Genomic DNA, 12,944 nt, shown 5'->3' with positions numbered 1-12,944 from the left:
TGAAAACCTTTGAGAATGATCGAATATACTGAGGATAGAAATGCCAATAAAAATTTGGATGTATCACACATACTGAGACAGCAAGTGGGGTAGAAAGATATTAAAAAAGTTCACACTGAACTCTCTTTGAATTTAATATATAATACAATATAATTAACGTAATAATCAATAAAGGTATTAATTATTATATATATAAATAAAACACTAATAAAATCAATAGAAAACTAGATAATGTACCTCATGAGCAGTGATATCAGTCCACATATAGACGTAGACTCGCTCAAAGACTCAGCCTAAAACTTCACTGTCCCCTTAAACATCTTCCTGACAAAACCGACAGAAAGTGGCCTTCCGATAGATCCCCTCCAGTCTCCTCTACCCAGAACGGCTAAAGTCAGCCAACACCCCGGCCGTTACACTAACATATCCATACCTCATCACCTACATCAAAACAGAATGTCTTCTTCTGGGATAATTAACCTTAAAAATTATCTAATCCCACTCGATGAGATCAAGCGTGCCACCAAAAACTTCCGTGAGAGAAGTTGTATCGGAGGAGGTGGATTTGGTACTGTCTACAAATGACAACTCTCTGAACGCTGGCAAAGCCGCACAGTTGCTGTCAAGCGACTAGATATTGATAGCCATCAAGGAGATCCCCAGTTCCACACCGAGCTTGAGATGATATCCAGATTCCACCATGAAAACATCATCTCTTTTATTGGTTACTGTGATGAAGGGATTGAGAGGATTATAGTTTATGAATATGCTATGATGGGAAGTCTTGATTATCGTCTCCGTGACCCAAATAAGATGAATTGCATAACATGGGTAAAACGCCTGAAGATTTGCATAGGAGCGGCAAGAGGACTCGATTACCTTCACTCCGGCCTTGGGGAACACTATAGAGTAATACATAGAGATGTCAAGAGTGCTAACATATTGCTAGATGAAAATATGGTTGCTAAGCTTTGTGATTTTGGGTTGTCAAAATTCGGTCCAAGAAATCAGCCAGATACCCAACTCTATACAAAGGTTTCAGGTACCCGGTTTTACATCGATCCCACTTACCATGAAAGCCGAATCCTCCGGAAAGAATCAGACGTATACTCGTTTGGTGTGGTGCTTTTTGAAATCTTGAGTGGAATGCTTGTTTATAGTGAAAGAAGAATTGGAGAGCAACAGTTTCTGATGAATATCGTCAGACGATACCATCAGAACAATTCAGACAAGGTGATTGATCCTCATATAAGAGATCAAATCGATAGTAGTTCTTTTCTTACATTCAAAGAAATCGCATATCAGTGCATTAGTTTCAATTTAATGGAACGACCTACAGTTCGCACTGTCATTACCAAGATTGAAGAAGCATTAATTAATCAAGTAAGTTTTTTTTATCTTATTATCTAATTCTTTTGAAGGAAATCTACTTCCGTATATATGAATGAAAACTATCATATATATCGTTAAAAGACCCGTGTAATTTAGTTAAAAAGACCTTTAAATCTTGAAGATTCTAAAAAAAATAAACAATAAAAATTTTAATCATCCATTTAAACTCATTATATATGTAAAAGACAATTTCATTCCAAATAGTACCAAAAATAAAAAAAGTGAAGTCGCTTTTACTTATAAATTTTCATTATTTGAAAACTGGCTTTTACTTATAAATTGTCAGTGTTTGAACCCAACTTTTTCAATAGTAAATGTATTGGCATAACAGAGTTTTGTCTTTTTCTGCTCCTATAGATATCAATTCAAATTCTCAAAATATGAAATATGAAAAACTAAATCAGAAAGATAGAAAGTTAAAAATATGGATTGCTGGAATTTAAATCCGAAAGTGATAATATGATACAATCATTATTGTTAAAGACCCTTTTAAAATGAATTTATAACAAGAAAAAAATGAAAGCCATGTTGTAAAACATATGTATATATGTAAAAGAATAGTTCGGGTAATTAAAAAAAAAAGTTGGACACATTTGTATAAAAGAAGTTGCAACCAAATTCTAATGTTGAATTGTTGGGATTGAAATATACATTGTTCAGTTAAAAATCGAAGGTGAAGATTCGGACGTGACCCGGTGGAACATGCTTTCATTCCAAACACAAACAACACCTTTTCTTCATCAAATGTGGAGCAAATTCACATTTAGAACTTGTAATCAAAGCAGACGATCGTGTTCAAGAATCAAAAAGTGGTGAAATGGTTAGGGTTGTCCCACGACCTTCTGTTCTTAAAAACATGAGCTTGGAGATGATAAAGGAGGTGTTTGCTAAACTTCCAGAAGCTATAAGCCTACTAGCTTTTGCAAGAACAGCAGATGGAATCAGGGTTCAGTATTCTACATTATACAGGAAACTAGCCATGAGTGTTCCAGAGCTTAGGAAGATAATTGATGAGCTTGATAAAAGTAGTGAATTTAAAGTAGTGTATCCACATGATACAACGAACAATTCAACGCGTAGTAAGCGGGAAGCTATAAATAGTTTCTTTTTTTCGAGACCATCACATGCTCCAAAAAAATAGACAATTATCTTAAAAATATATCTATAATTTATGTTGTTTTTGATAGAAAAATTGTTGTTATGTATTAAAAATAAAAGTACTTAATTTGTTTTAAAAGTACAAGGATGTTGTATAAGGATGTTGTTTATATATATATATATATATATATATATATATATATATATATATATATATATATATATATATATATATATATATATATATATAGGTTTATTTGATAGTATATTAATTTTGTGATACAATGACACACAATACATAAATAATTTTAAAATCCAAAATAAAATCAAAAACCCGAAAATTCTTTTTTTAATTATTATATTCGTCATTTTATTTACCTAAAAAAATTAAAATAAATAACTAATACTGTTTTTTTAATATGTCAAAATATTCTAATATAATATTAAACTGTAAATTTTCTGATATGATTTTTAAAATTAAAATATTTTAATATTCTACTAAATTTGTCAGATATATAAAATATTATAATATTCTACTACAATATGTAAAAAACAATTATTATTTTTTCTACTTTTTTTTGGAAAACATAAATGACGAAATTAATATCTAAAAAAACCGGAAAATTTTAATTATTTTGCATTTTAAAAACGTTTTTTTATGTACAAAGTTAGTGGTTAGAATTGCGTCTCATGGTCTCACAAAATTAGGTGTCTCACATTAACCTAACCCTATATATATATATATATATATATATATATATATATATATATATATATATATATATATATATATATATGTAAATGTTCAAATGAGAACCAGTAAAAGTTAAGAACCGCAAGAACCACAAATTTTAACTAATCAGATATGGTTCTCATTTCTCACCAACACAAAACATAAAGTTCTACAACCATTTTCTTTCTTCTGTACTTCTCACCTTGGATACCACCACCGTCAACCACCATCGACCATCGTCATTTATCAGGTTTACTACCACCTCCCCCTTCCCCGTCGATGTCTCTCCTCTCTCCTTTCATTTATGGTTGTTCAGCTCTTGTTATTCTCTCTGGTCTGTATGAAAACGACCAGATCTGTTCAAATCAGGTCAACTATCACAACCACAAACCTTTAATGAGTTTCCTTCAGACTCCGACGTATCAGATCTATTACGAGTCCGCCGTATCCGTTTGTGGCACACGGCGAAACAACTTCAGACCTGAGGTAGCTTTATTTGTTTCAGGTTAGATCTGCATTTTCCTCCTTCTCTCTTTATTGTCTTCATCTTCATTTGACGAGCATCAACAACCACAATAACTTTATTGACGGCAAACCTTTTAGATCTGAAGTGTTTATGTCCATATCTATGTTCTCCTATGATAGATCTACAATCTCCGGTAGTAGATCTATGATTTTCGCCTCTAGATCTACTATTTATGCCTTCAGGTCTACGAGTTTCAATGACATTGAGTGATCGGATCGAAAATCTTCATTAATCTACACCGTCGTTGTTGCCTTGTTTCCTCAGTGAAACACTTCTAACTCGTCTGCACCTCTTTAGCTGTGATCTCCGGTGAAACACCCACATATCTATGCATCAGGTATGTTGATTTTTGTATTTTTTTTTCTTTTGTTAAGCTGCGAATTTAAGGTTTTCATATCTCATTTGTAGTAGAGTTGTCTTAATATTAGTTTTAACTACTATTAAGTTGTGAATCTAAGTTTGCTTTTTAGTCGTTATAATATTTTCATAAAATTGTTACTTACATTTTATGTTTCAGTGTTATTACGTTGTGAATTGAACATAAAATGTGTTATTATGTTAGTGTTTTCTAATTAAAATGTGTATTATTATTTTTTTTTAATTGTGAATTGTGATGTTTTAATGTTTTAGTTACTGTTTTATTTTATTAAAGTTAGTTTTGACTCTTTTTAATAAGAAAATATAACTTTTAAGCTGTAAATACACAATTTTTTTAGTTTTAAGCTGTGAATCTAAGTTTCCCCTTATCTGTTTTAATATTTTAATAGAGTTATTGTTCATAATTTAGGTTTTTTGATTGTTATGGTGTCAATTCTATTTAGAATATGTTATCATGTAGATGTTTCCTCAAATAATGTGAATTTAGTTTTTATTTTTTATTTTTTTTAAGTTGGGATTTATGATGTTTAAATGTTTCACAATCTTTTGTTGTACTAATGTTAGTTTTATCAATTATTAATATGAAAATATAATTTTTATGTTGTGAATACATGACTTTGTATTAATATTAATATCAAAATACATGATTTTTTATAAGTTTTAAGTTAGTTTTTAATTCTATTAGAATATATTTTTATAGAGCATACAAGGTGTTTGATTAAACTGTGAACATGAGTAATGAAATGATTTATTAAATTGTGAATTTTGATGGTGCACGCAAGGTGTTTGATGAAAATGTTTCGAAAAATCATATGAATACTATGAATGAGAGTCCTAAAATATTTTATTAAACCATGAATGAAATTATTGAAATGTAAGTTTTAAGTGTAGAATATGGGTTTTAAATGTACATTTTTTTGCATTAAACTGTGAATGTATATTTTTTGTATTAAATACGAATTAAATTTATTAAGTTGTTAATTGAATGTTTTAAGAAGTGCATTGACTATATTATGTTCTTTATATATATATATATATATATATATATATATATATATATATATATATATATATATATATATATATATATATATATATATATATATATATATATATATATATATATATATATATTGCTTCTAAAATATGAGACGGAAGACTTTATACATAGATATGATTTAACTAATTTTCAATAAAATATATAAAATATAAAATTTGAATATTTATGTAAATAAACTTTGAAAGAAGCACTACCTATAAATCTTAGGTAAAAACTTAATTTTTAAGTTAAAGATATGGTTGTGAATGTATTATTTTTGTGTATTAAACAATGAAATTATTATATTAACTTTTTTAAATTGTGAATTTTGTGCTACATATGAAGAATTTACGAAATTGTTATATTAACTTTTTTAAACTATGAATTTTGTGCTACATATGAAGAATTTACGTAAGTATGTTTATATTGGTTTTCTTTTATATATATATATATATATATATATATATATATATATATATATATATATATATATATATATATATATATATATATATATATATATATATATATATATATATATATATTTTGTTGTATAAATATGTAAAAATGTATTTGGTTTTATAATTATTTTACATTAAACTCAAAATTAGTGAATTATATAATTTGTTAAACTGTTAGTATATAATATTTAAGCTGCGAATCTATGATTTTATATATATGATTTTATATACAAATCTGATTTAAAAGAATAATGGATGCGACAGTAGCACGGCTGGTTGCTAGTGGCATGTGGTACTTGGTGGTGTTAAAGTTTTCATTTGACTTAACTAAATATGTATATTCGCGTATAATGAATTGTATCAATTTATGAATTTTATCTAGTAAACTGAAAATGATATTAAAGTGTGTATATTTATATGAATGTTGTTTTAAAATATCAATAAATATATGCATAAAAATGATAGACTATGAATTAGGGAAATAATATGTTTATTAAACTATCAATATTATATTTTGAAGAGAGAAAATTAACACTGTTAAGTCATAAATTTATTTTTTATTAAATTTTATATATTTGGCTGTAAAAGTTGCCACTTGTCATCGGATCACTATCGTACCGCTATCGGACCTCCGCCAGACCAGCACTAGACGGTCGTCGGAGTAATACCAAATTTAGTGAAATTTTTATGACCGTATTCACTACTTAATAGAACAAACGTTTTGGCTCCTATTTTTTTGGTAATACCTTTTAACACATACCATTTCATTTTTGCAGCCAAATATATAAAATATAATAAAAAAAATAAATTTATGACTTGACAGTGTTAATTTTCTATCTTGAAAATATAATATTCACACTTTAAAAATTTACAACTTTTGTCATTATCATATATGATTACTCAATCTGTGAACATATATATATATATATATATATATATATATATATATATATATATATATATTATTTATAATCATTTATGATTAACCATAATCCGCTCTTAGTTTCAGTCTTAGTTTCAGTCTTTTATCTGTTTGTTTTAAAAGTACTTTGCTCTTAGATTAAGGTGTCATGGACTTAGAATTTGTAGTGTTTTCTCTACTTCATGTTCCTTGTTTGGTTGTGGATTTGGAGTTAGGGTTATTTATTCGAAGGTCTATCCTGCTTTGATTTCATATAACTGGTATGCACTATGCAAGTATTAAAGTAACTGGTAAGGATCGTCTTATAATTATCTTACGTAGTACGTATATTCATATTAGCTTCTTATACCCCTTTTCTCGCGTAGATATCATGGTTGGATTCCATCTTCACGGCGACCCGTACTTCCTAAACGAAGGCAATGCTGGATGGCTTGAAGACGAGCCAGAAAATGAGCATCCAATCCCTTTGGATGAACACCATGCAGAAGGCTTTTCTGATGGTTCTGACTCCGAGCCAAAAGTAAACAACTTACCCCCTGTGGCTCCGGTCCCGAATCCTTACTCTTGTCCGGCTTTTCAAGGCCCGACGCCTGCATGGGTGGAATGCATAAAAATATGGGGCAAAGAACAAAATCATCCCGTGCCATTCAATGGAGACCGAAGCATTTATGACCTGAGTGAAGGAGGCTTAGCAGATAGAGTCTTGTGAATCCTGGCCTGAAGAGTTGCCCGAAATGAAATCCAGGGCAGGACAGCTCTCCATCGCATCACGGAGGTTGATGCAAATGCAAGATGCATTCCATTCACACCAGCCACCTAGAACATGCTCGGGAGAGGTCTGTGACGAACCACAAGGCCCTGCTACAAGTACTAGCTGAGACTCAGGCTGAAGTCATAAACCTCCGGGTTCGCCAAAGAGTTTATGAACGACACCTTCTCGACGTGGAACATCAACTGGCAGACCTTAGGGTTCGCCCAAGGAATGTTCGCTGCCGTTAGAAGATGTCTATCACATCTTATGTTTTGATTAAGGAATAGCCTTTTCTTATATGTGCTCTATGAAGCACTTGTCTATAAATATTCCTATCTTTCAGTACACTATCTAGTCTACTAAACTGTCAACATTTTCCCTCGTATGGTTTGATGTAAGACCTACTGTTAGGTCATTTTTCCTGAACTCATTTACATCAGTAATACCAGTAATATTGGCAGTTTCTAACCTATTGGGAAGTCTATACCCTTGTGTTTTCCTTACACTATTGTTGTGTTTCTATTCACATTGTACACTGAATCTAATGTTTAGGATATGGTGAATTAGTCCATGGATCACTCTCATCATACTTTACAAATGATTCTTACTATCATCATCATCTCTATAAACTTTTAGTAAAAGATCGCACCTTGAAAGGATCCTACCAAGGGCAGGCCAGCAAATCAAACACCACCACCACCTCCTCCACTAATTGATACGGCAACTCTTAATGCTACAGTAGTTGCGGCTGTGGCAACAGCCATGACTTAGTATCATTCTATAGGTGCCAGCGGAGGTGGAGCACCTGTTAATTCTACCCAAGGAAAAATCCTCGTGTGCTTGAGAGAGAGTGAACTTATAAGGACTTCACCAACTGCAAGTCAAAGTCCTTTAAAGGGACTGGAAAATTCATTTCCCTCTCGCAATGGTTCGAAAAGATTGATTCGATCTTCGAGATCTTCTCCTGTCCAGCAGGGAGCAAGGTCAAGTTTTGCTGCTTTCACCTTTGAAGAGAAAACCCTGACATGGTGAAATAGCCATGTCAAGTCACTAACTCTCATAGTGGCAAATGATATGGGTTAGGAAACCCTGAAAGAGCTCATGATTGAGGGGTACTACCCGCAGGGCGAAATCCAGAAGCTCGAAAAGGAGGTATGGAGCCTCACCATGAAGGGCTCCGACATAGTTTCCTATACCACCAGATTCAGCGAGTTGGTGCCTCTGTGTCCCAACATGGTTCCCACGGAGGGAAAGAAGATAGAGAGGTATATCTTGGGGATGTTGCATCCAGTCCAGGGGAATGTGTTAGCTTCAAACCCCACTACTTTCAATAGTGCCAAGCGATTGGAACAATGGCTCAGTGACCATGGAGCCCGTACCCTGTCAACAACAACAACCCAAGGCGTCTCAGAACCCTCCAAAACCGCTGACATCAAGCAGAAATTCTGGGATGACAAGAAGAAGTAGAAAGCTACTAAAAAGCAGAAAGTGGTGGCGGTTCATGCTGCGATAGCACCTGCCGCTGCTACTCCGATAAGGCAGTACGCGGGAAGTTTGCCAAAGTGCAACAAATGTAACTTCCACCACAACAGTCCCTACCCGGAAATGCAGTGCCCTAAATGCAACAAGAAAGGACACCCCGTCTTTTTCTACAAAGCTCCGACAAGGCCGATCACCCAAGTCCCCGGTGCTGGTGTGGGCTTGGCTTGCTACGGTTGTGGCGAGGTGGGACACTACAAAAGGAACTGCTCGAAGGCAAGGAATGTCAGGAGAGTGGGAAGAGTTTTGGCTATACGGCACGAGGAAGTGGTTGCCGAACCTACAATGGTCACTAGTACGTTTCTCCTCGATAACTCTTATGCATGCATACTATTTAATAGTGGAGTGGAGAGAAGCTTTGCGAATCTTAAATTTGTTCGTCTACTTAAACAAAAACCACCCACAGTTAAGGAACCATTCACTGTAGAAATGGCTAACGGAAAGACTGAGAGCACTAGCAGTGTATACATAGGATGTACCCTAACTCTAGATAGCCATACCTTTTCAATCAACCTCATGTCGGTCTCAATTAAAAGTTTTAATGTCATAATCGACATTGATTGGTTGAGTCTTCATCACGCCGACATCATGTGCTACGAGAAATTTGTTCATCTTAACCTTCCGTCTAACGAAACTCTTATTATTTACAGCGACAAACTCGACACGAGTCTTCGTATCATCTCCAGTATTCAAGCACAGAAGTACTTATGTAAGGAATATCGTGCATTCATTGTTCACGTTGTCGATATGAGTCTAGAAACAAAAGAACTAAAGAACATCCTAGTAGTGAGCGATTTTCCCGATATCTTTCCAGAAGAACTACCTGGATTACCTTCGCAAAGAAAAGTCGAGTTCAGAATCGATGTACTCCTAGGAGCTACCCTAGTATCCAAATCGCCCTACCGATTAGCACCAGCTGAGATGCAGTCAACTTAACGAATTGCTTAACAAGGTTTTCATCAGACCTATATTCTCTCCTTAGGGAGCACTGGTCTTGTTTGTTAAGAAGAAAGATAGATCATTCCATATGTATATTGACTACAGAGAACTCAACAAACTTACAGTTAAGAATCGTTACCCTCTGCCTCACATAGACGATTTTTTTGACCAATTGCAAGGGGCGAGTTACTTTTCCAAGATTGATCTAAGACCCGGATATCACTAATTATGAGTGCTAGAGGAGGATGTTTCGAAGACAACCTTTCAAACTCGTTACGGACACTACGAGTTTGTAGTGATGTAACACCATAAATTCAAAACAAAATTTTCAAATTTTCGTAAAACATAATTCAATTAATATTCATAAAACAACCATATTAATTATCCAACTCAAGTCAATACAAAATCCCATGATCACAAATGTATAAACACCATGTGTGTGTGTACGGATCAAGCCGGCGCCTTCCCGCGGTCGTCACTAGTACCTGAAACCATAACATCAAACACTGTAAGCACAAAGCTTAGTGAGTTCTCCAAAATACCACATATAACACATATTAGCCACTCGAGGCTATAACTCTGTGGGTCCGTGCACCCAAACTCTGTGAACACTTAGGTTCTAACTCTGTAAACATGCACAACATAAATCACATAGAAATAATGCAGTACAACACATCACATACATAGCATACAAATACTCTATCACATAACTCTGGTTACCTACTCAAGGTAAAGTATAGTGAGAAGACTCACCTCGCGTATCTAGGTATCTCACGAATCCTAGTAATCCCTCGTGCTCGATCCTCCGAGCTCTAATCCTCCTATAACATCATATATCTCTGATTAACACTTTATATCCCTAAGGTTGACTATCCCTAAGAAGTCAACACAGGTCAACTCCGGTCAACGGTCAACGGTCAACTTTGACCGGACTCGGCGAGTGCGCTATGGCGACTCGGCGAGTCTAGACGTTTTCACCAACTCTCTAGGATTCCCTTCCTACACGTCGAGTACTCCCCCTGACTCGATGAGTTCTTCCTGGAAGAATCGTGGGGCCACCCCGACTCAACTCGCCGAGTCTCAAGAACAACTCGGCGAGTCCCAATCCGACTCAGTTCACCTGTTGACCCTCTCTAACTCACCCCGACTCACTGAGTCAACCTATGACTCGACTGGACTACTCACTGAGCGAACTCAAGGCAATCTTCAAACTACTCGCCGAGTCTGCTCCTCGGACTCGGCGAGTTCATGCCATGCAACCACTCCAACTTGCTTCTAAGGTCAGATCTGCTTCCACAACTTATAGATCTGGCCTACCTAGACTGATTCATCACGTAAAGCCCCTAGCTTGGTGTCCATAACACACCCCATGGCTCATAAATAGAATTTTCACCTAAGGCATAAGGATTCCAATCCAAAACCTCCATTGATTCCCAAAAAGCTTGGGTAAAGGGACACTCTGGACCTCCAAGGGTCCAGATCTATGGTTTAAATCAGTTAAGGGACCAAGGGAGCACTAGATCTAGCCACAAGAGGGTTCAACAAACCCTAAATCAAAATAAACATCAACATGGAAGAGGATAGCTCGAAATTATTACCACAATAGTGATGCTCTAGACTCCAAACTCTCAGAAAATGGCTCCACTTGCTTTCCCCTAGCTGGTTCTCCCTTTCCTTGCAAAAATGACACCTCCAAGATCAATAATGACCTCTTACTTTGCTCCAAACGCTCACACTCGATTAGGGTTTCACTCAAGGGACTGGTGAGCACAAATGATGGCCATAAGGCCCTTTAAATAGGTCCCAAACCCGAGAAATTAGGGTTTCATTACACAGCGCGGACTCGCCGAGTCCATATCCTGGACTCGCCGAGTCCAGACGCGATCCCACGACCAGATCTGCGATCCTACTCGGCGAGTCTGAGCTCCAACTCGCCGAGTCCCCTCTCAGAACACCAAAATCATAAACATAAAAGATACCTGGAAATCCGGCTGTTACAATTCTCCCCCACTAGAACTAGACTTCGCCCTCAAAGTCTCGCTCTAGAAATAGCTCCGGATGCTGCTCCTGCATCGCACGCTCAGGCTCCCAGGTCATCTCCGATCCCCTCTGGTGTTGCCACTGAACCAACACCAGAGGTACCTCCTTATTCCTCAGAACCTTGATCTTCCGATCTCTGATGGCCATTGGTCTCTCGGCATAATTCAGGCTTGCATCCACCTGAATATCCTCTAATGGAACCACTGCCGATTCATCAGCTATACACTTCCTCAACTACGACACATGAAAAGTGTCATGGATCTGCCCTAACTCTGCTGGCAACTCCAAACGATAGGCTACCCGGCCTACCCTCGCAATCACACGAAATGGTCCAATAAACTGGGGCCCCAACTTGCCCCTCTTCCTGAATCGAATCACTCTTTTCCAAGGAGAAACCTTCAGGAGAACGAAGTCGCCGACCTGAAACTCATGCTCGGACTGGCGTCTGTCTGCATAACTCTTCTGTCGGCTCTGGGCGGTCAATAACCTCTGTCTGACCTGCTGTATCTGCTCTGTCATCTGAATCACGATCTCTGTACTACCCATCACTCTCTGCCCAACCTCTCCCCAACAAATGGGGGTCCGACACCTCCTACCATATAACAGCTCAAAGGGCGGTATACCAATGCTCGAATGATGGCTGTTATTGTAGGAAAACTCTGCCAAGGGTAAATACGCATCGCAGCTACCCCCGAAATCCAACACACATGCTCAAAGCATGTCCTCAAGCGTCTGAATCGTCCGCTCACTCTGGCCGTCTGTCAGGGGATGATATGCGGTACTAAAATGCAATCTAGTACCCAACTCCTCATGAAATTTCTTCCAGAATATGGAAGTGAAACGCACATCACGGTCCGAAACAATCGAGATCGGCACCCCATGCCGAGATACCACTTCTCTCACATAAACGTCCACCAACTTCTCCGCCGAAGAACTCTCACTGATGGCAAGGAAGTGAGCGCTCTTTGTCAACCTATCCACAATCACCCAAATTGCATCAACTCCTCTGGCAGTCCTCGACAATTTGGTGATGAAATCCATAGTGATATGTTCCCACTTCCACTCAGGAACCTCCAATGGCTGCAACTTTCCATGCGGTCTCTGGTGCTCGGCCTTAACCCTTCGG

At 36.3% G+C, this 12,944-nt stretch overlaps 1 long non-coding RNA gene across 1 annotated transcript; it reads left to right on the top strand.

Moving 5' to 3' along the window:
• Positions 1-311: 311 nt before the first annotated feature.
• Positions 312-2,584, top strand: LOC144999920 (uncharacterized). Its single transcript, XR_013661050.1, has 2 exons — positions 312-1,383; positions 2,053-2,584. It is a non-coding gene; the product is annotated as an uncharacterized LOC144999920 (long non-coding RNA).
• The last annotated feature ends 10,360 nt before the right edge of the window (positions 2,585-12,944 follow it).

The sequence above is a fragment of the Lactuca saligna genome, chromosome 1 (assembly GCF_052625555.1).
Source record: "Lactuca saligna cultivar CGN05327 chromosome 1, ASM5262555v1, whole genome shotgun sequence".
Classification (NCBI taxonomy): Eukaryota; Viridiplantae; Streptophyta; class Magnoliopsida; order Asterales; family Asteraceae; genus Lactuca; species Lactuca saligna.
This window is presented reverse-complemented; position numbering and strand designations above follow the sequence as displayed.